Source organism: Mesocricetus auratus, unplaced genomic scaffold (genome assembly GCF_017639785.1).
Source record: "Mesocricetus auratus isolate SY011 unplaced genomic scaffold, BCM_Maur_2.0 Super-Scaffold_100691, whole genome shotgun sequence".
Lineage (NCBI taxonomy): Eukaryota > Metazoa > Chordata > Mammalia > Rodentia > Cricetidae > Mesocricetus > Mesocricetus auratus.
This window is the reverse complement of record NW_024429267.1, coordinates 33,932,339-33,953,777: the sequence shown is the minus strand read 5'-3', so window position 1 is coordinate 33,953,777 and position 21,439 is coordinate 33,932,339. Positions and strand designations below refer to the sequence as shown.

Here is a 21,439-nt window from a genome sequence, read left to right as displayed (position 1 = left end):
TAGGACCTGAGGAGATGGCTCAGTCAGTAACATGCCGGCCTCACAAGCATGAGGACCTAAATTTAATCCCCAACACCCATGTAAAAAACCAGACACAATGGTACACACCAGAAGGGCCCCAGACTCAATGGCTCACCAGTCTAATTGACACACTGAAGGCCAGTGAGAAACCCTGCCTCAAAAAGGAATGAAGGACCTCCCGGAGGATGAAACCTGAGGTTCTCCTTTGACCTCTACAAACACTCCCATCCTTACCACTTCCTACTTTTAAAAGAGGGATTTATTTTTCAAATAGTCTCATTCATTTTGTAATGTGTGGGCTTGGTCCTCTGAGTAGTAAATGCCAAGGCAGAATTAGACTTGCAAGATAAGCAAACACCAAGATAGAATTCGACTTGCAAGACAATGTCTGAGAGAGCCTGAGACTACCAGACGTCTGGCGTCAGACTGGAGCCTCAGGAACAAAGGGGAGCAGAGCTCCAGTCTCTACTGCAGCTGAAGCAGCAGTTTGGCCACAGCAGAGAAGAACTTCAGCAAGAAGACGGCCCAGTGACAGAGAGGCTGTGAAGGGTACAGTTGATCGTGGATAGAAAGCAGCCTAGCTGAGTGCTTGACGATCTGGTATGTGGTGGGCAATGAAACCTACAGGCACTCCTACTCCCACTGAAATTCTAGTGAGGTGTATTGTAGGTGGAAGTTTCTGTCCCCCAAGCTGCTCCCAAGTCAGCACACAGAGGCGTAAGATTAATTATAAATGCTCAGCCAATAGCTCAGGCTTATTACTAGCTAACTCTTACATTTTAAATTAACCCATATTTCTTATCTACACTTTGCCATGAAACAGTAATTATCCCTTCCCTAGAACTTATTTACAAATCACATCCATTTTTACTGGTTCTGTTTGCGTGTTGTTCTATCCTTACACCAGTTAGTGTGACCAGTCTTCAGTGGCAGCAGTCACTGGAGAGATGTGTAAGTTGTCAAAGTGCCAAGAATAAGAGGCTGACTATTCAGCCTTAAATGGGACATCTATCTCAACCCCCAAGCCCCATGCTACCATCGCCAAGGATCAGGGAACACAGTGGAAGAAAAGGTGGGAGGAATGTAAGAGCTGGAAGATGGGGAAGAGAGCTGTGAGGTGCTATCTTCTGGATATGACATGAGTATTCTAAGGAGCTCACAGAAGATGGGGTGACCTACATAATTTCAGGCCAGCCAAAATTCCAGCACCTATAGGGTAGGCGGTCTCCAGCCACCCTGCCCCCTTACCGAAGACCTGCTGGCAGCTGATAGCTGATTGGGGAGAGACAATCATCTCTATCCCAACACCCAAGCACATATGGACCAGCACTAAGTGGACTTAGTTGGAGTAGGTGCTGGAGAGGATAAGAGTAGAGTTAGAAGGGGGATAAGGGGAGAGTTGTGATTGTATTTTATTGCATGCATATGTGAAGTTCTCAAGAATAAGAAGATTTTAGATAATAATAAAAAGTAGCATTCTTTCTAGTTGTCTGGGCTTCAGTCACACTGCCATACAACAGCCAAGGGTTGAATTAACTCCACCATAATTTTATAGATGGAGAGAGTAGAGCTGGTAACAGCCCTGAGGGGAATCTTGCTGTGGTTATCAGAAGGAAGTATGGAGGCTAAGTGACAAACAACAGGTGTCACTTATCTAAATGAAACTTTTAATAACTCAGGTCATACAAGGGTGGCGGTTGTGGAAGAGACAGATGGGAGGGACAATTGGGACCAGAAAAACAAAAGCCAGAATTTCTCCAGCTGTATTCCCTCCTACAATGTAGGGACTTTATCCTCTCAGCTCCTCACAATTGTGTAGGTCCTTAGGGTCTCTTAGTAAGGAGTCACATGTGGACTGTTTGAACAGTTCATCTAGCATCTAAGAGGCCCTCTCCATCCTTAGTCATGGCGGCCTGTGGTGTTTCTGTGTCTGTCAAGACCAGTGCTGTTGCTTGGTTTCCAATGCCAGAGGCTGAAGAGACATCACAAGTGGCAGGAAGGACCAACTCCCTATGTGTCTCTCCCCACTTCTCCCAAAGGCTTGCACTTGAACTTCTGGAACCCATTGATGAATGGAACCCATGAGTTGTGAGCACAAGCAACAGGAGGGGCTATTAGAAACCATTGTTTATGGTGGTAAAATCAAGGTGTAGAGAGACAGGGGCAATATCTGGATGGCTGGTTGAGGGGTACCTAGATGGAGAGATGAACTTGAGCTTGAGTTGATTGCCTGGTGCATAACCCACAGTGACTCATCCAGAGCTGCTGGCCTAGTTAGGCAGGGTGTGGTGAGATGGGTCATGCTTATAACCCTGAAGATTTCAGTCAGACAGCCCTGTGAGTTGTCACATATTCTTCTCATAGCCCTCTTGTTCTAATTCCCTGAGGTGACAGACTAGTCATCAATTTACGGGGGTGGGAACCATAACATTTCTACTCTGGGAGATTACTCTGCATTTTGCAGGTTCAACCAAGAAAAATTGAAAATATTTTAAGAAAAACATTAGCATTGCATGCCTGCATCATTATTCCCTTAACAATATACAGTGTAAAAACTGTCTTCATAGCACTTACATTGGGTCTCAATGTACTTAATACTCACATTAAGCAACCTAGAGATGTTTTAAGATGCCCAGGATATATGCAAATACTACACAGTTTTATATGAGTCTTGAGAATAGGCAGAGTTTACTATTCAGAGTGGCCCTTGGATTCCCAAGCAACTGTACATGCCTGGGAACCATGACAGCAGTGGACTTGACTGGTCTCTTGGCCCTCCAGGTCGTCATCAGACAGTGCAGAGTTGATATTTTCATCACAGTATCTAATACTGAGCTATTGCCATGTGCTAAGCCAAGTGTTACAGACTTAGCATGCATTGTCTCCTCTGTTGTGGGTCAAGAACCATTACTACCCATAATTAACAGATGAGGCCAAACATAGCAAAGAAATGTTTAGTAAACATAGCTGTACACTTCCAGACTTTCATGTGCCTCAATCACTGATACACTCTCCAACAGTAATGCATTCCTAGTGCCTGCTTTTAGCAGTTATTCAATACACAGTTTTCTTTAGGTAGACAGAGTGACAGGATGCATACCTGTAGCTCTAGCTCATGAGAGGTAGAAAAAAAATTATCTAGGGCCACGAGCAGACTTTGCTACATAGTGAGATTGAGAACATCCAGAGACACATGAGACCCTATCTCAAATGTGTGTGTGTGTGTGTGTGTGTGTGTGTGTGTGTGTGTGATTCAACAATGTTTTGAATTGATGGAGCTGTGGATGTTGTGTGGTCTCTCTGTTCAGGACCATGGCACCACACTCCAGTCTCTGGGTGTCCTGATTGCTAAGGCTTTCAGCTGGCTTCTCTGCAGTAGTAGTCTCTGCTAGAAGGACTGCAGCCAAGACTGGTCTGTGCAAGAATGAAAAGATCCATCCCTGTTTGGGAAGACTGAATTGCATCTGAGGGTCACTCAGCTGGACACTGCAGGACAGGGGTTCTGCCTCCCCTCCAGCTGCCCTTTTGCCCTGACAGGTGTCTTCACTGTGAGACTCCTCATAGACACTGTGTGTACACTCCACTTAGTCCAGGGAACTGGACTCCAGGCAGTGGGAATGTGCTCTGGACCCATTCGGATGGCTCTCACTTCCAGCATGATCTCCACAGTCTGGATCTTCCTCTGAGACTGTTTGAGGCAACTCGGCAGCTGGCTGCTTGCTCCAAATTGTGCTTTTAAAAAAACGGTGTAAGCTTTGTGGGAAGCTGAATGCTCAGGGAGTAGCCACCTCTACCTTACTGAGGCTGTGGGTCCAGGCTCTCCTCGTGTCTGCAGGATGAATCACTTGTCCCAGTACCCAGTACCTACTCCTGTCTGGGTCACAGTGGTAATATACCTGTTAAGAGCCAAAGTTGAAGCAAGCTTTATTTAGACACCGTCCAAGATGATGGACTCTGAGCAGGACCATTCCAAGACTCCCATTTGGTGATGAGTGACATTTTGCAAAGGCTTATAAAGGCAAACCCATAAGGCTACATATTTCCCACCAGGTCTAATCAGGGACAAACATATATCCTTACATACTTCCTGCCGGTGCACATCCTGCCTACAAGTGATCAAACACAGCCAGTGCAGTTAGGTCAATCAAACTTGACTAGAGATTGAAAACCCAAGGCTTGTATAAACAACAGCTTCTGGCATTTTAGGAAGCTTCTGTCCTCAGGCAAGTGAGCTTACAGGTTAGAAGCAGTTTTGCTTTATAGATCTCTCAGACACAGTAATTAAAACATAACTTAGCTCTCACAGTAATGTAAGACATGAAAAGTGATATTGATTCCCTATGGGAGGCTTTCAGAAGCAGCACCATAGCCTTATGTGATGATGGATAGCTTCTTAGCTGTTAGATCAGTCTCTCCTTCCTGCAATCTCTCCTTCTTTCTTTCTTTTTCTTCTTGCCTGTTGTTGAAGCCCCTCAGCTCCTCTGTAAGCTCTCCCAAATCTCCATTTCTTTTGCCTTCTTGCACTACTCACCAAGATCTGCAAATATTGACTATGTTGTGGCAGGGAGCTGGGATGTGTATGCTACAGGATGTGATGCTTACAGCAGAAGAGTTAGGAAGTCACACACCTGCCATCTTTGCTTATTCATCTGTAAAAATAGGGATTCTTTGTTAAGCTGATAAAATGATTAATTAAATAGTGAGTGTATATAGAACAATTAGCACGGAATACTGCATTAATGACACCCATGACAGTGACAAGGCTTTTGATGATCTCTTCAAAACTACTATACCACTATGCGGTGCTCTGGTGGGCTGGGACTCTGCAGGGCACATTTCTGTTTGATCAGCTTTGTCCCATCCCTCTGCCCCTACCCCGGGGTGGGGCTTTGTTGATGGGGAGAACAGAAGACTAAGAGGCTGGAGGAAGGAAGAGGGTCTTGCTCTTCCCTTGTGGGCTCAATCAACCTGTTCCCATGAGTGTCACCTAAACCACGTTCCCTCCATCCCTTGCTGGAGCAGCTTCTGAATCTAGTTGGGAGATTCCCTCTCACTTACAGCACCACCTTCATGGCACCTCCCCGGTACCGGGGAACTGTCACACAATCCTCAGGGGCCCTGGGTTACTCTTCCAATTCCCTACCCCACCACCCCACTTCTGGGGGCAGCAATTGCTTCCTGCAGGCTCTACTGCTACTATTCTCTAGTGAAGTCTTTAATGGGTTCAGTTACCTCAATTGCCTCATATCTAGAGTTTTAGGGTTCCCACTGCTGTGAAGAGACACCATCACCATGGCAAGGAAAACCTTCACTTCCTTCACTTGGAGTTGGCTTGCAGTTCAAAGGTTTAATCCATTGTCATCATGGAGAGAAGCATGGCAGCACTCAGGCAGACATGGTGCTGGAGAGTAGCTGAGAGTTCTACATCTGCATCAGCAGGAAGCGGGAAGAAAGGGAGACACTGGACCTGGCTTGAGTATCTGAGACCTCAAAGCCTGCCTCCAGTGACACACTTCCTACTCCAACAAGGTCACACCTCCTAATGGTGCCACTCCCAATGGGCTTATCAGCCTTTGTCATTCAAACTACCATGTAAACAGAGGTGGAGCCTTTCTGTCCCAACTGCCTGGTCCCAAATAATCACACAAAAGTTTACATTAATTAAAAAAGATGGTTCATCTATAGCTCAGGCTTATTATTAACTAGCTCTTACAACTTAAATTAACCCATTTCTATTAATCTACGTTTTGCCACATGGCTCATGGCTTTACCTATCCTCTGTCACACCTTGTTCCTCTGATGGTTGGCTCACCCCTCACTCCACCCTTCTTCTCTGTAGTTTCAGTTTGGCTTCCTCACTTAGCCTTATTCTTCCTTGTTATAGGCCAAATCAGCTTTATTATCAACCAATGAGAGTAATACATATCCACAGAGTGCAGAAGGATTATTCTGTAGCACTACCAAACATAGTTAGTAATGCTTTAAGTACTTAATTCTCACTGCTAAGAGAACCAGTCTGAATTTTGTCTCCTGACTGGACCCTAATGGGTTCATTGCATAAGTGAAAAACAGGTTCACATTGGTTCAGGATTTCCCCAAAGTCACAGAGCTTGTAGGTACCTGTTGGGCATTTAAATCCAGTCTACCTGTTACCAGAACTGATGGCAGCTGAAAGCAATGAGGATGCTTTCATTCCAGGGCACCCCCATCTTCTCATCTTGCTGGTCTCACCCACTGAGACCATCGTATGTTCCACCCATTACCCCAAAGCTTAGAACTATGGGTAAAGCCACAGCTGCAATGCTCTGACAGCATCCACAATGGCTAGGTTCTTCCCAAAAATCTATTTGAGAAAATGATCTGAACCAACTTCTGAATTTTTCATCAAGTAAAAAGGGATAAATCATAAATTAGTTATAAAGGGATATAAAATTATCTTCATGGTAATGAATTCTCCATGCCTGACCCAGAATTCTGTGAGAGCAAGAAAAAAAACAAAACAACCCCCTCCCCAAAAAAACTCAAAATATGACTATTTTAATTTCACTTGTATTTTCAAAAGAATCTCACAGAATAATTTTCAGTGGAAGACAGGTAGTTAGAGAGAAGAAGAGATGGAGCAAAGGAGAACTCTTTCACACTCAACAAGGAAGGACCACTCATCCTTAAGATGTGAAGCCCACACTGCAACTGACCGGGGCACAGTGACATTGCTGGAAAGCTGGCCAAGGCAGGGACTATTGCTGAGTTTTTAAAACATTTGTGCAGAATAGTTCTGGAACTCAATTCTTTATGGTGCCATAAAGATACAATTTTCTCATGTGAAGGATCTCACACAGTCCTTTAGCAGAAAATTTAGTTTTTTATTGTAAGGAGTATCTAATTGGAAATGGTGTCTCAGAGAAGAAAACAAGTGAGTTGTTAAATAATCATTGTCAAGAAATAATGAGTAATGTCAGTGGATGAGTGGAAAAGCCTACACAACGTGTTTGTAAAAGCAGAGGACACTATCCAACTCTCAGATCATCACCAAGGAATGAGGGCAGAGTTCTCAATGCAGGCGGTGACGCGGGGCCATTCTTAAGACTCTCTACTAAGAAATACAAAACCAAATACACACAAAAAAGTCCTTTACTCAAGTTTGAAGAATCAAAGCCACTTAATTTTTCGTTGCCAAAAAGAATGTTCCTAGGGGGGAAGCAATCACTGACAAATGTAATTTTTCATATAAAAATTGAAGCTCAGAATTATGCCCGAGTTCAACATTCAGAATTTATTAAATAGTAAGTGTCAAATAAATGCCAACAGAAGTAAACATTCTTCTCAGCCTCGTGCCTCTTGTTGGGAAGCTCCACCCAGCCCCACTCCTCCCATTCCAAACCCCGCCCCTGAGAAAGCCTGCCATCAGTGGCTCCTCCTTCTGAGATGCTTAAGACCACACCCACAGGGTACTTAAGTCCCAGCCCATAGATCTGCCATGTGCTCTCCTTCCTGCCTCCCTGAGAGTCACCGAGAAGTGCTCTGCTCTGCTTTGCTCTGTTTATGAAATCTAGATTTATTAATTCAGTTTGATTTCACTTATTGCTTCAGTGGAGGAATCCGATTATCAGGATCCAATACTTACCACTTCTCTTTTCTCTACTATGCCAGCATCTTGCTTTTTCATTGACTGATTCTATTTCTTGGAGGTTCTTGTGGTGTGTACTGCTTACATACTACTACATTTTAAAGACAGAGGAAATGACAGGATTTGGCGATCTGACAGCTTCCTCCAGTGCATGTTTTGCAATTTTTTGGATGACTATTATGGAGAACCTCGTTAAAGTAGTTTTACTTGTGCAGTGATGGGGATTGAACCCGGGGCCTCACAAATGCTCAGCAGAATCTATAAAAGCAAAAGGAAATCAGTAGTTGCAATAGTGTCCTGGATAAGACAACGGATCTTTTTAGAGACTTGGCTAGGTGACCTTAAAGCTGTGTCTTTTGTAAAGGCGTTGGTAAGGAGTGAAGTGGCAGAAAGTGTGCATGTGGGTGGGGCAGGGTGGGGTGGAGCTTCAGAGACCAAGTGTGGAGGCCCAGAGCATCATTGGAAGCATGAGAAGGCTAGGTTTCAGTGTTCAAGGAAGGATGGAAGGGAGGACGGATGGAAGGAGGGAAGGAAGGAAGAAAGGAAGGACGGAAGGAAGGAAGGCAGGCAGGTAACACAGCCAAGGCTCTGCAGTGCTGCCTGCTGGAAGCTGTGCAAGTGGCTTCCTCCAGGGAGAGGGCTTCTGGGAAAGAAGAGTGGATTATCTCATTAAGAGAATAGCTAATCCTCCATTCTCTGTAAAAGTCTTCAGGTGACTCATTTCCTGGAGGATGGAATCTCCGCTGGGAGACTGACAGGCCCGGCTAAATTAACTTCTTTTCTTTTTCTAAAGGCTGAGTCTCACCATGGAGCCCTGATTGTCCTGGCACTCAAGCATGTAGATCAGGCTGACCTTGAACTCACAGAGATCTGTCTATCCCTGCCAGGATTAAAGGTATGCATCACCGTGTGTGGTCTGAATTAACTCTTAAAAGGTGGAGACAGCAGGACATAATGTTTTTGTTCTGAAGTAGGAGTGGGACCTGTATTGTATTCTTTAGTCCTGGAGAAACTAGCTTCACCTTAGTGGGCCTCAAGAAAACACAGGTGCCTCCACCTTTCATGTGGCGTTTTAAACTCTGAGGAGAGGCAGAGCTGTCACCAGGGAAATGGAGAGGGGCTCCAAGGCTACACCACCACAGTAGCCTACAACTCTAAAGAGTAACCATAAAACCTAAAGATTTAGCATAAAAGCACAAGTACATATACATAATGTGTATATACACGGTCATATATAAAGATAGAGTTTATTTACTTATTTTTTAACATAAAGTATAAAACCTTTGATAAGGACAGAGCCTAACCTGTATATTGACAAGGTGATAAGGCTGAGCAGGCACCAACAGCTTGTTTCTGTTTTAAATTTTGTTATTTATGTTTATGTGTATGGGTGTGTAGGTCTGTGTATCACATGTGTGCCTGTTACCTGCAAAGGCCAGTAGAGGGCATCAGAAACCCTGGGACTGAAGTTACAGACCGATGTGAGCAACCATGTGGGTGTTGGGCCTCTTAACCACTTAGCCGTCTCTTAACCACTTAGCCGCCTCTCCAGCCCCAATAGTTTTTTCTCCGTTAGTTTTAATTGGACAAGATAAGAACCTTGAAAAAAAACAGTTTTTTTTTGTTTGTTTGCTTGTTCTGTTTTGTTGTTGTTTCTTGGTTGCTGTATTTTAGGCAAGATCTACTAAGTAGCCCTGCCTGGTCTGGAAATTGCTATGTAGTCCAGGCAGGCTGGCCTTGAACTCGGAGATCAGCAAGCTTCTGCCTCCAAAGTGCTGGGATTAAAAAGCCTCCAAAGTTCTGGGATTAAAAGCCTGTACTGAGAGAGGCAAAGTTACATCTTAAATTTTAAGATGTGCCTAAGAGATCCATGAAACAAAAAAATGTCTCTGATCTGCAAGCCCCTTGCCCAAGGACAGATAGTGCCTGAAGTGCTGGAGGCTGTTGGGAGATAACAAGTCACATGTTTTCACTCCCCTAAAGGTCTGTTTGACCCGTCTGCCCTGAATGTGCATGATCACTTGTGGGCAGGAGGTTCACAGACAGGAAATATGCCAGCATGTATGCTTGCCCCTGGACTGGACCTGATAGGAAGTACTTAGGTTGCTGCAAACCATGACTCGGGACCATTTTCTGGTAACCCAGAAATGGACCTGGCCAGACTCCACCCACTTATCCAGTGTTTAATTAAAGCTTGCTTCAAATTTGGCTTTAAGTTGTGGTAGTGGTCTTATTCCTGACTGCTGGGATTAACGTAATACCAAGCCTGGCTTGAAAACCTGGCCTTGAAAGAAAAGAGCACAAGGATAGAGATGGTTCTTATCTCTTTGTGTTAAGAGTTATCCTAGGGACATGAGTAATTAGTTATTATCATCTTAATACTTAAAAGCATAGCTATTTTCTCAAAAATAGTAGAAGACATGACCGTTCCTGGTATGGCAGAGAACAAAGTTTTTATTGTAGATCTGAGGGAAAGTATAGCCAGAGGCCATGAGAGGAAGGGAGTGGGAAGGGAGAGAGAAGAAGAGAGAGAGGGAGCAGAGAGAGCACCAGGGAACCAAGAGGTCAAGAGGGGAAGCAGGAGCCAAGAGAGCCAAAATGGCTGAGGTTCAAGGGAGGGAGAGGTTTAGGCTGGGGCCGGGTGAGAAATGCTGGGAGGAACAGGGTGATTCTGGGAGAGCTGCCCGCCCCGGATTTGATATGTTAATAGGCCCCTCAGCCATTAGGGCAGGGTTTGTTTGAGACCTAACAGCAAGCTTACCTAGATTTCAAAGCAGTTAGGATGTGACGGAGCAGAATTGTCATTTTCACTTGTCACACTTAGGAAGAGGAAATGCCAACTGAGGAATTGCTTGTGGCCAGGTCTGTGCGGCATTTTCTTGATTGCTAATTGATGGAGGAGGGCCCAGCTCACTGTGGGGACTGCTGTCTCTAGGCAGGTGGACCTGGGCTGCAGGAGAAAGGTCCTGAGTGAACCAGTAAGTAGAGTTCCTGTATGGCCTCTGCTTGAGCTCCTGCCTGGGCCTCCCTAGTGATAGGCAGTAACCTGAGACAGCAACCTGCAAGCCAATGTGCCTTCCCCAGATTGCTTTAAAAAAGAAAGAAAGAAAGGGAAGGAAGGGAAGGAAGGAAGGAAGGAAGGACGGAAGGAAGGAAGGGAGGAAGGAAGGGAAAAGGTTTGGTCAGGTGATGGTGGTGGCGGCTGCAGTACTCACCTTTAATCCCAGCACTTGGGAGGCAGAAACATGTGGGTCTCTGGAGTTCAAGGTCAGCCTGGTCTAAGAGTGAGTCCCAGGACATCCAGGGCAGTTACAGAGAAACCCTGTCTCTCAAGAAACAAAACAAAACAAAACAACACTGTATTCTCCAGCAGCCAGGAGAGGGCGCCAGATACCTTGGAGTTGGAGTTATGGGCAGCTGTGTACCGTCCAACATGGGTGCTAGGAACTGAGCTGGGCGCTCTAGAAGGACAGCACAAGTGTTTAACTGCTGAACCCTCTCTCTGGATCATTGAGAACTAGGCAGCCAGCCAGGCTGAGAGCTGGTCTCAGGCAGCCAGAGTCTTCCCCTGGGCAGCAGCGTAACCTGTATCTTCAGTATATTAATGGGGGTGGTAACAAGGTCACAATCACCTAGCAGGGGATGGTCCTGCAGTCACCATCCTACCCTTATGCCTACCCTCAGATAGCTGGTGTTGGAAAAGGTCATTAACTGTCTGCTGGATGGCCTTCTTGAGGGTGACCAGAGTCAGGTTCATAGTCCTTGAAACAGATGGTCTTGATAAGTCATTTTGTTGGTCCTGCACCTGTGTCTTAGCCAGCCTGATGGGGAACAAGTGGGTGGCCCTGATCAGCCACTGATGCCACCATCGATGAGCTCAGCCTGCAGGCCGAGCTACTTTATCTGCCGTTTAGTCCACGCTCAACAGTCCAAGCTGATGTGGGGAGAGGGTAGCTGGTGACCACAGTTGATAATTGGAGGACAGGACACCCTCAAAGGATTTTCAAGGATCCTGCCACTGTGCTTTGTCTCGGGTTGCTGGTCTCCCCAGTGGGCTGCTGTGCCCACTTGTGGGTTGTTAGTCTTGTTAATAAAAGTGTTCATAAATGGACTGGGAAGGAAACTCAAGGACAACGTTATTAGAGTCAGAGAAAAACAAGAGAGCAGGCGAGCTGTAAATCTCAGCAGCTGCCTGGAATAAGGAGAAGGAGGGGGGAAAAGAGGAGGAGGGAAGGAAGAGATGGGGTGGAGGAGGAAAGGAGGAGAGGAAGAAGAGAGGGGTAGGGGAAGAGGAGGGGGAGTGTGGTGATATCTTGCTTCTCCAAACAAAGCCTGTCTGAAGGTCAGAGAATGGAGCTTGCCACTAGCTAACCATAGAGGTCTGGAGGTCTGTACAGACAGTCAGGAAGTGAGCTAGCTGGGCAGAAACAGGATATAAGCTGGAAGAAACAGGAACTCACTCTCTTGTGTGGAGACACTAAGAAGGTAAGATGTGGCTCTGGCTTGCTCCTTCTCTCTGATTTCTCAGCATTTTCCTTTATATCTGACTCTGGGTTTTTATTAATCAGACCAATTAAGAACTGCATTTACAGTGTTTTCTTGCCGAGCGTTGGTGGCACATGCCTTTAATCCCAGCACCAGGGAGGCAGAGGCAGGCGGATGTCTGTGAGTTTGAGGCCAGCCTGGTCTACAGAGAGTTCCAGGACAAGTCATACCTTTTACAATGAAAGTTGGCAAGCAAGGTGTAGTAGGAAGTTGGGAAGGGGTGCTTCAGAGGGTGAGTGGGGAGCCTGGGAAGGGGTGCTTCAGAGAGTGAGTGGGGAGCTGCAGTGTATCAGGAAAAGCTAGAAAGGTCAGTGCTAGAAAGAAAGATAAAAAGTTATGTTTTTCAGAGTTAGGACAGACTCGGCCATGTTGCCTGACAGAAGCATTGTAAGCAAAGGAGGGGTTCTGGGAAGGATCAGTACATCATCTCATTGGGGGGTAATTAGTCCTCCCTCTTCCTAGCATGTCTTCAGGGGAACCAACTTTTCCACAGGGTAGACTCTTGGCTAGGTGAATGAACACTCGGGCAGCCAAGCTTGGTACAGAAGTGAAAACACATGGTTTGTCATCTTACATGAACAACAGCCCCCAGCATTCCAGAAGTTATCTCTCCTTGGGCAAATGGGGCTTACAGGTTAGCCGTATTTTTGTTTTACAGATCTCTTAAGCACAGTCATTTAAACTTGAAACATAATGTTAGCCCTCACAGGGTCTCACCAAAGCTCAGGCACCTCCACTCTTTTTATTTGTTTGTTTGGTTTTTCTTTTTTTTTTTTTTAAGACAGGGTTTCTCTGTGTAGCCTTGGAGCCTGTCCTGGAACTAGCTCTTGAAGATCAGTCTGGTCTCGAACTCACAAAGATCTGTCTGCCTCTGCCTCCGGAGTGCTGGGATTAAAGGCGTTCGACATCACTGCCCAGCATTTTTTTATATAGTAATTTAAATACTATTACTGAAGGAAACAGGAGGTGGGCTCCATCCTCAGTGGCCTCCAAGGCTGTTTGTCCCTGTAAGAGTGTGAGTGATGCTCATTAAACACAGAGTGTTTCTCTGGCCAGAAGACAAAAAAAAAAAAAAAAAAGCGGGGGTGGGGGTGGGGGAGAACTGAACGTAATATGGGAACTAAGAGTAGGGCTGAGCAGCTAAGTGACAACAATAACATAACAAATAATAAATAAGTAATAATAAACTCGCCAGCAGAGCTTCACAGTCTCTCTACCCTTGCCACCACAGAAGATGGCCAGGGGAAGTGAGAGGCGGGGCTCAACATGGCCAGCTGTAGTTGAAAACCCCAGTGCCCAGTCCTGTGCAGTTTTGCAGAGACCCCTACAGTGCCCAGTCCTGTGCAGTTTTGCAGAGACCCCTATAGTGCCCAGTCCTGTGCAGTTTTGCAGAGACCCTACACTAAGGTAAAGCCGGGATTCTTGAGTTACAATCTTGACTAATGCTGCAGGGATAAACCTGGGATTCTTGACTTACGCTGCAGGATGTGAAAACCTGTCAGGATGAATCAGTGTGAAGGGAGGCTGCAGTTGATTAAGAAACCGTCTTAGTGTGGGTTTTGGCACAGGTGTTAGGAGGGAGGAGCCAAGGAGAAGGATGGTCTGGTGGGCACATCACCGAGAGACCCCCAGCTTCTCCAGAGAGAGCTGCCCAGACCATTCTTCAAGCCAGCTTCTGTCACCATTCCTGAGAGCAGCCAGTATCTTAAAACCTAGTAGTTTTACATGGAGAATTGGGCTTTAGCTCTGTATCATGCGCTAAAATTTGAATTTAGAAAATTTTAATAACCTTCAATTATGAGTCATTTTAAGTTTTATCACACAACCACACTTGTTTGTGTAGCATGCTTTAGTTTGGTGTTGCTTTTATCTCTGTTTTCATGTTAGACAAAACGGTATTTAATCATCCAAAATCCATTTTTATCCAAAACTGTTTTCCTTTCTTTTTAATCTTTTAACCAAAAATATAGCCCCACACTATTCTGGCTGTTTTTGTCTACTCGATGCAAAGTGAGGCATATCTGGGAAGAGGGAATCTTAATTGAGAAAATGCCTCCGTAGAGTTGACCTGCAGGCAGGCAGGCAGGCAGGCAGGCAGGCAGGCAGGCAGGCAGGCAGGCCTGTGGGCATCTTGATGAATGATTGTTGTAGGAGGGCCCAGCCCACTGTCGGTGTCACCCTGGGAAGGTGGCCCTGGGTGTATTAGAAAGCAAACCAAGCAAGCTGCAGGCGTGGGGCAGTGCTGCTCTTCCGTGGCCCTCCTTCAGCTCCTGCCTCAGCCTCTCGCCTTGAGTTCCTGCCCTGATGCTTTTCATTGTGGAAGTGTACGTCAGATAAAGTCTTTGCCCCCCAAGTCGCTTTTGATCATGGTGTTTATCACAGCAACAGAAACTCTAAAACTCATCCCTAAAACTGTATCTTCTCATGCTTGCTGGTTCCTCTCTCTCTTACATTTGTTTGCTTTTTAAACTAAATTCTTGAAGTAAAAAAATTCTTTTTTTCAAGCCAGGCATGGTGGCACATACCTAAATCCAAGCACTTGGGTGGCTGGGGCTGTGTGTTTGTAAGTTCAAGGACAGCCTGGGTTCTATGGTGAGTTCTAGGATAGCCTGAGCTAGTAGTGAGATCCTATCTCCAAAACAAATTATTTTGCTGACAAAATAAAAACCTAGAAAGCTGAAACAGAAAATGTGAGCATTGTATTTCAAACATTAACAATGATTTAAAAAAAACAGTCAAAACATTAACTTACCTGTTAAATAATGTATACAAGGGTGCAAGGTTGGCTCTGCAGTTTCACATTACTTGATGGTATTTTAGCTCTTGTTTAAACCCTTAAAAACCTGGATATAGGGTACAAAAAAATGTTTTTCTTTGGTATCTGGGAGTTGAAACCCTCCCAATGGTGATGACTGTATCCCCATGGTGATAGTAGGGATAGGTGGCTGGTTCCCCCTTCTGGGGGAGAGAAGATAGTCGGGACCACAGAGATAAGAAAGGGACTGGGCCGTGCCTCAGCATCTGTCCCCTACTGGCCTAGCTTTGGAAGGCCTCACTTCCCAAACAGTACCTGCCTGGCACAGGCGGCCCTACTCCCTGCCAACACAGCACCACCCCCAAAGAGGTCTCACTGATTCCCTGCTCCCTAGATTTGGCATTGTTTTATTTCTATTCCTTAATCATGTCCTACGACCCTGGCGTGGTAGGGCATACGTTAGCCTGTGGGAAGAAAAGGGGAGAGATTGACTGAGAGAGAGTGAATGGGAGGGGAAAAGACACCTGGAGCAGGTGTGACTAACATCTTGCTTGGGAACAGAGAAAAATCACACTGGACTCTTCTGGGGATTACCCTAAAGCTAGGAACACCTTCTTTAAAGCCACAGCTCCTAAACTGTAGGTGGCAATACTGTAGGGTTGTGTAAGTGAGCATGGGGGCTTTGAAAACTGCCAACAGTGAAATGTTTCTGACCACAATGATCAAAGTTAATTCTAAATGGAACATGCAATGAAGCGCTGGTGTTTCCCACAGCTCTCACCAATGCCACCACACAGCTGGTTTAGCATGCACAACACATGCACTTTGAACTGTGCATGCCCTCACACCATGAACTCCAGAACACTGCCTGGCACACATTAGCTCAACCTTGGGACTATCATGCCATGGATGGCAGTGTTTTTCCTGGAGGTACAAGGTTTTCGTTCTTATGGAATGGTAATGGCTTTGTTGTAGAAAAAGAAAGACAATTAGGTTCCTCTTGTCATTCTTCAGCATGGAAGTATCAATTTAGTATTTCCTTGTAATGTATTGTGTTGAGATGTTTGGTTTTAAAATTTGATCGTAGGCCTGGCCATGGTGGTATACGCCTTTAATCCCAACATGCAGGAGGCAGAGGCAGAGAGATCTCTGAGTTCCAGGATAGCCTGGTCTACAGAGTGAGTTCCAGGACATCCAGGACTATTTCACAGAGAAACCCTGTCCCAAAAACGGAACAACAAAAAAAAAACAAAAAACAAAAAAACAAAAAACACAATGACAGCAACAACAAAAAATTGATAGTAGAGTCGCTTAGTGTCATTAAAAAACACATTCTACAAGTTTTGGCTTATGATTGGGACTAAATTTCCAGTAATTTCTGAAATGGCCCACACATACTCTTGCAGTACATATTTACGTGAAGCAGCACTCTCTGTATTGACAATTATAAAATCAAAATAGTGATGAACTTTTAATACACACTAAAGACATTCCATGTTCTGCAGTAGCAAATATTCAGCCAAGATTTAATTCTGTATATAAAAATAAATGCATCTACTTCATTAGTATGTAGGTTTGCTTTTTTGTTAGTAAACACGAAAGTTTTATGTGTATCAAGCAATTGTTTCTCAATACATTTCTTTGGTTGTGATTAAGAATGCTCGCCACTCTTGCAGAGGATCTGGGCTCAGTTCCCAGCATCCATATCAGCTCACAATTGCCTATAATGCTAGGCCCAGGAGATCATGTGCTCTCTGGTCTCCCTGTACACATGTACACATGGGACACAGAAACTCACTCAGGCACACATAAATATGCACATGGTTTCTTAGTCAATATTTGTGATTTATTGTCACCAATTGCTTGACTCCTGTGCACATATTATATACTGGCATACCTGGGATCTTGTAAACTTTTCTCAGACAAAAACAAATGGTTGCAAGTGGAGAAGTTAAGAAGACTGCCCTGGAGAACCTTCCTGAAGAGCCAGAGGGGAACAACAGACAGGTCAAGCCACAGCAGACGGCTTCTCAGAGGGCAATGTGGGTGAATGTTGTGGAATATTACTTTAACTATGTAAAGGTATGTTACATTTGTTTATGTGCAGAGTATTGCTTTAACTGTGTAGAGGTGTGTTCATCCTTTAGGCTCTGCCCTGAGTCTTCCTTTAGGCAGCCTTCTCTGACTTCCCAATGTGTTTCCCTACTATGTGCCCTTATAGTCCCCTTTGACTCCCAGAACTCTTCTTCATCATGATTATGAATTAATTTGCTAGATTCCCTTTTTGATAGTAGGATCTGTGAAGAAAGAGCTATGTTATCTCATTTATGCTGGCTTCCCAGCCTTACATCCATGCATTCACCTGATAGTATTGGGCATGCAGTCCTTTTCAAAAATGTGTCCTGGGAGCTGAACGCATGCATGCATGCATGAATGAAATAGGTTATCTATCTACATAAATACTATATAATATAAAGGAATTAGAAATGGTTATTATATAATATATAATTCCATGATTATTTGCTAAAGGTCTACCAATGTCAGGCAGTAGTTTATAAAATGGATCATGAAAAAGATACAGAAATGTGGAAAGATACTTATAATGAAATCTAATGAAAAAAATCAAACCAGAATCTCAAAGCATTCAGAATCATTATAAACCCAAGCACATGTAGCAGGCACCCTGGTGGTGTACAGTGGCTTTAAGGCTATTTTTAGTTGAAGGCTCTTTCTTTAGATGAAACCTTAGAAGCCCAAAATATAAAAAAGGCAGGTTTTCTTTTTTTCCATTTTTTGCTTAGCACTGGGGTGTGGGCCAGAGCTTGCCCGCCCCTCTGCCTGCCCCCCTCTCCCTCTGCCCACCCCCCTCTCCCTCTGCCCGCCCCCCTCTCCCTCTGCCTGCCCCCCCTCTTCTGCTTTCCCTTTGCACTGTACATGAGCATATTCCACTGTAGCCTCTTCACAGGACATTATTGAGAATTCTTCCAATTAGACTTCTGATTAAACATTACAGTTCAGAATACATTTTCTTTGATCTCTCAGAATGCCACGAAAATAACAGTAAAGATACCTAAAAGGCTCAAGTCCACTGGATAATGGAAATGGGTGAAGATCTCATGTCAGCTCGGCTTTGGAATGTAGGTAGGGACTGGTTGAGAAAGCTCTGATCCTGCAAAGCTGATAAGATGAAAATTCATTTTCTGCAGATGTGGCAGAGAGGAAAGAGACCCTATTTCACGGCACAGAATCAGAGATGGCAGATTCTTCAGAAAAGGAAGAGATGTAGGGCTGGAAACGGGGGTTGTGACAAGTCTTTTGAAGATGTGACAAATGTCTGCATTCCTTTGGAGCCAGGTTTACTCCTTGGGAAAGTAGAGGCCTCAGACTTAAGGGTGCTGGAAACAATTCCAGTGAATAATAGAATTCACTGATCAGCCTACAGTGGGTCACATGACTCAGGTGGAATTAAATTGAGAATACTCTTGGCACTCTGCTGAAGTTGGCAGGAAAAAAATCAGTGGAAATAATTAAAATGACAGGCATTGGTGGATGTGACAGAATTGAGTTGAATGGTTGATGCTGACTGTCAACTCGGAAGGTTCTAGAATTAAGGAGATTTGATAAGCCCCTAAGCATGCCTGTGAAGGAATTCCAAGATTGGGTCTTCCTAAATGTGGGCAGCACTGTTCCACAGTCTGGGGTCTGGGATTGCACCAGAAGGGAAAAGCAAGCTGAGCACCAGCTAGCTGAGCATCAGTGGTCATCTCATGACCACCTGCTCCATGCTCCTGCCGCCGTGCTTTCCATGTGTGATGAACTGCAGTCTCCAGCTTGATACAGATAGGCCGGGGTGTGAGTTCAAGGCTAGCCTGAGCTATTCCTGTCCCAAGTGTGACGACAGGCCTGTTATCTCGACAGTGGGAGGTAGCAGCAGGAGGACCTGGAGTTTAAGGTCAGTCTGGGATACATGTTGAGAAACATTAGAAGAAAAGAAAGTCAAATAACAAAACCACAAAAATCGCAGGCGATCATTGCTTTGGACTGTGATCTGCTCTAGGCCCCAACAAACTTGGCTAAAACTCAGACAGAAGCACTCATGTGCAAACCACCTGTCAGGGTATTTGACTTCAGGAGAGAGCAGAATTAGAAAGATCACTGCCAAGTTCCCTAAAGAGGTCAGTTTCAGGAGCCCTGTGTGATTTAACCGTTGCATAAAATAACAAACCTGGGACAACCCGACCTTGACTGGTCAGCCTTCACCCTGCTGTGCTGTCTCCCATCTCCAGTTTATGAGGGAGGTAACTTTGAAATGACCAATCCAAATTTGTTTTCTCAGTTCTGTTTTCTTCAGCTTTTCTCATTGGATAACACAGATTGCTGTTTAGATCATTGGGACATTTATTCTATTGTATGAGTGAAGTGTTGCCTCATTCTAGAGTCAAAAATTAAGCCAATTAAAGATGGTTGAACTAAACTGTAACGTTGTCCTTTTTGATCCTATGCTTTCCCCTCATCAGAGTGAAAGCCCATGTAAAGTTGATGTGGTAGTTTGAAAGAAAAAAATGGCCCCCAGAGGGAGCAGCACTACTAGAAGGTTTGGCCTTGGTGAGGTAGGCGTGTCACTGTGGGGGTGGGCTTTGAGATCTCATATATGCTCAAGCCACACCCAGTGAGTCAGTTCATTTCCTGTTGCTTGTGCAAGATGTAGAAGTCTCAGCTGCTTCTCCAGCACCATGTCTGCCTGCACATTCCCACATCCCACCACGGTGACAATGGACTGAATCTCTGAACTGTAGGCCAGCCAATTAAATGTTTTCAATTATGAAAGTTGGTCACGGTGTCTCTTCACAGCAATGAAACCCTAAAACAGTAGACAAGCATGAGACACACTTGTGTGTGTCCTGACTCTGTTGACCCTCTTGTCCTCCCCCTTCAAGTTTTTGGCTCTGACATTTCCTGTAATTCTATGAGTTGCCAAGTACTCATTGCTTTGTTCTCTTCATGATACATTAAAGTATCACCTTTGTTCTCTTCATGCTACATTAAAGTATCACCACCCCCGATTACTTTCTCATGACTTTGGAGGTTGCAGATCTTGGTGCTGGAGATCTGGTTTCACTGAGTTACATGTGCATTATGTGTTAGTGAGCCAACAGTGCCTACAGGGGCAAACGATGTGGCATGTTCCATGTTAGCACCTCCTCTCGTAAAGGTATGCGTTACAGTGAGTTCCTGCCTCTGCCCTCCATGCACTGGGTCAGGTGTGCTTAGGCCTGGCCCATACTAAGCAATTCTTCATAACCCTTAGCCAGTGTGTTCTTATCTGCCCATGTAACTTTCTAAAATTAATTTTCATTGCTTGGTCACAGCTATAATTCTGAAACACTTAAATAATTTAGTCAGTTTGGTAAAATGAGGAAATGGAGTGATTTTCTCGTATGTTATGAGAAAAAAAAATCTGAGATGTCTCACATTTAATTATAAGGGTCAGAAGATGGAGGGGAAGAGAGATAAAACAGCTTTGAGCCAAATGAACAAAAGCCTGTTTCATGTTCTCCAATATGTGTTGAAACCCCAGACATAAGTTCCATTGCGGGGAACAGCAGGTGCCACCATACCTGTCCCTAGGTAAACTTTCTGGACTGCTAAGTCCAACCAATCCCAAAGAGACAAACATGCCCTGTTTTGCACAATTCTACCCCTCATCTCTATAACCAATGTGAATACAGTGTAAACTATTTATGCTTTCTTTTCACAAGCTTTCATTATAAAAATATTTTATGACTCATAAGTTTGCCAGGCATATTTCCAACTCTATCCAGCCTCGTTGTTAGTAGCTACAGGGACATGTCTTACAACCTGGTTCTTTTCCTGGCCTCTCTAAGGCTTAACAAGCCCTCATTTCAAAGATCCCTCAGCCTCAGGAGCTTTGGTTTGACAGTTGGAAGTGCTCTTTGTTTACGGTGAGACCCATGTGGGAGCTGAAATTGCTGGCTCTGGTTCTCACAGTATCCTCAGATGCTTGAGTCCCTGGTAAGGTGTTTTCCTGAAGTTACTTATGCTCTTTGGGCTCTGGCATGTTTATTTACAAACTGAGGCTGAACTGTGTGACCGTGTGAATATGTGTATGTGAGTGTAAGTGTGTATGAGTGTATGTGAGCACGTGTGTGACTATGTGAGCATGTGTGAATGTGTGACCTTGTGTGGCTGTGTGTGTATGTGAATGAGACTGTGTGAGTGCGTATATGTGACTGTATGTATATGATGGTGTGTGTGTGTGTGTGTGTGTGTGAGAAAGAGAGAGAGAGAGAGTGTACAGGCAGGCACTTGCATGCATGTTGAAGTTTGAGGACAAACTCCAGTGTGAGTCCTTGCCTTCCTTCCATCTTGCTTTGAGGTCAGTGTTAACTCTTTTGTTCTTCACTGCTGTATATGCCATGCTAACCAGCCAATGAGCTTCCAGGGGTTCTCTTAGTGCACTTCCCATCTCT

The 21,439-nt window shown here is 44.8% G+C and overlaps 1 long non-coding RNA gene across 1 annotated transcript in view; it reads left to right on the top strand.

Annotated features, from left to right (window-relative positions):
* The first annotated feature begins 12,087 nt into the window (after nucleotides 1-12,087).
* Nucleotides 12,088-21,439, top strand: part of LOC106021999 — a 29,609-nt gene continuing 20,257 nt past the window's right edge. The window contains exon 1 of the long non-coding RNA XR_001197101.2: nucleotides 12,088-12,133. This is a non-coding gene — a long non-coding RNA (uncharacterized LOC106021999). The remainder of the gene's footprint in view (nucleotides 12,134-21,439) is intronic.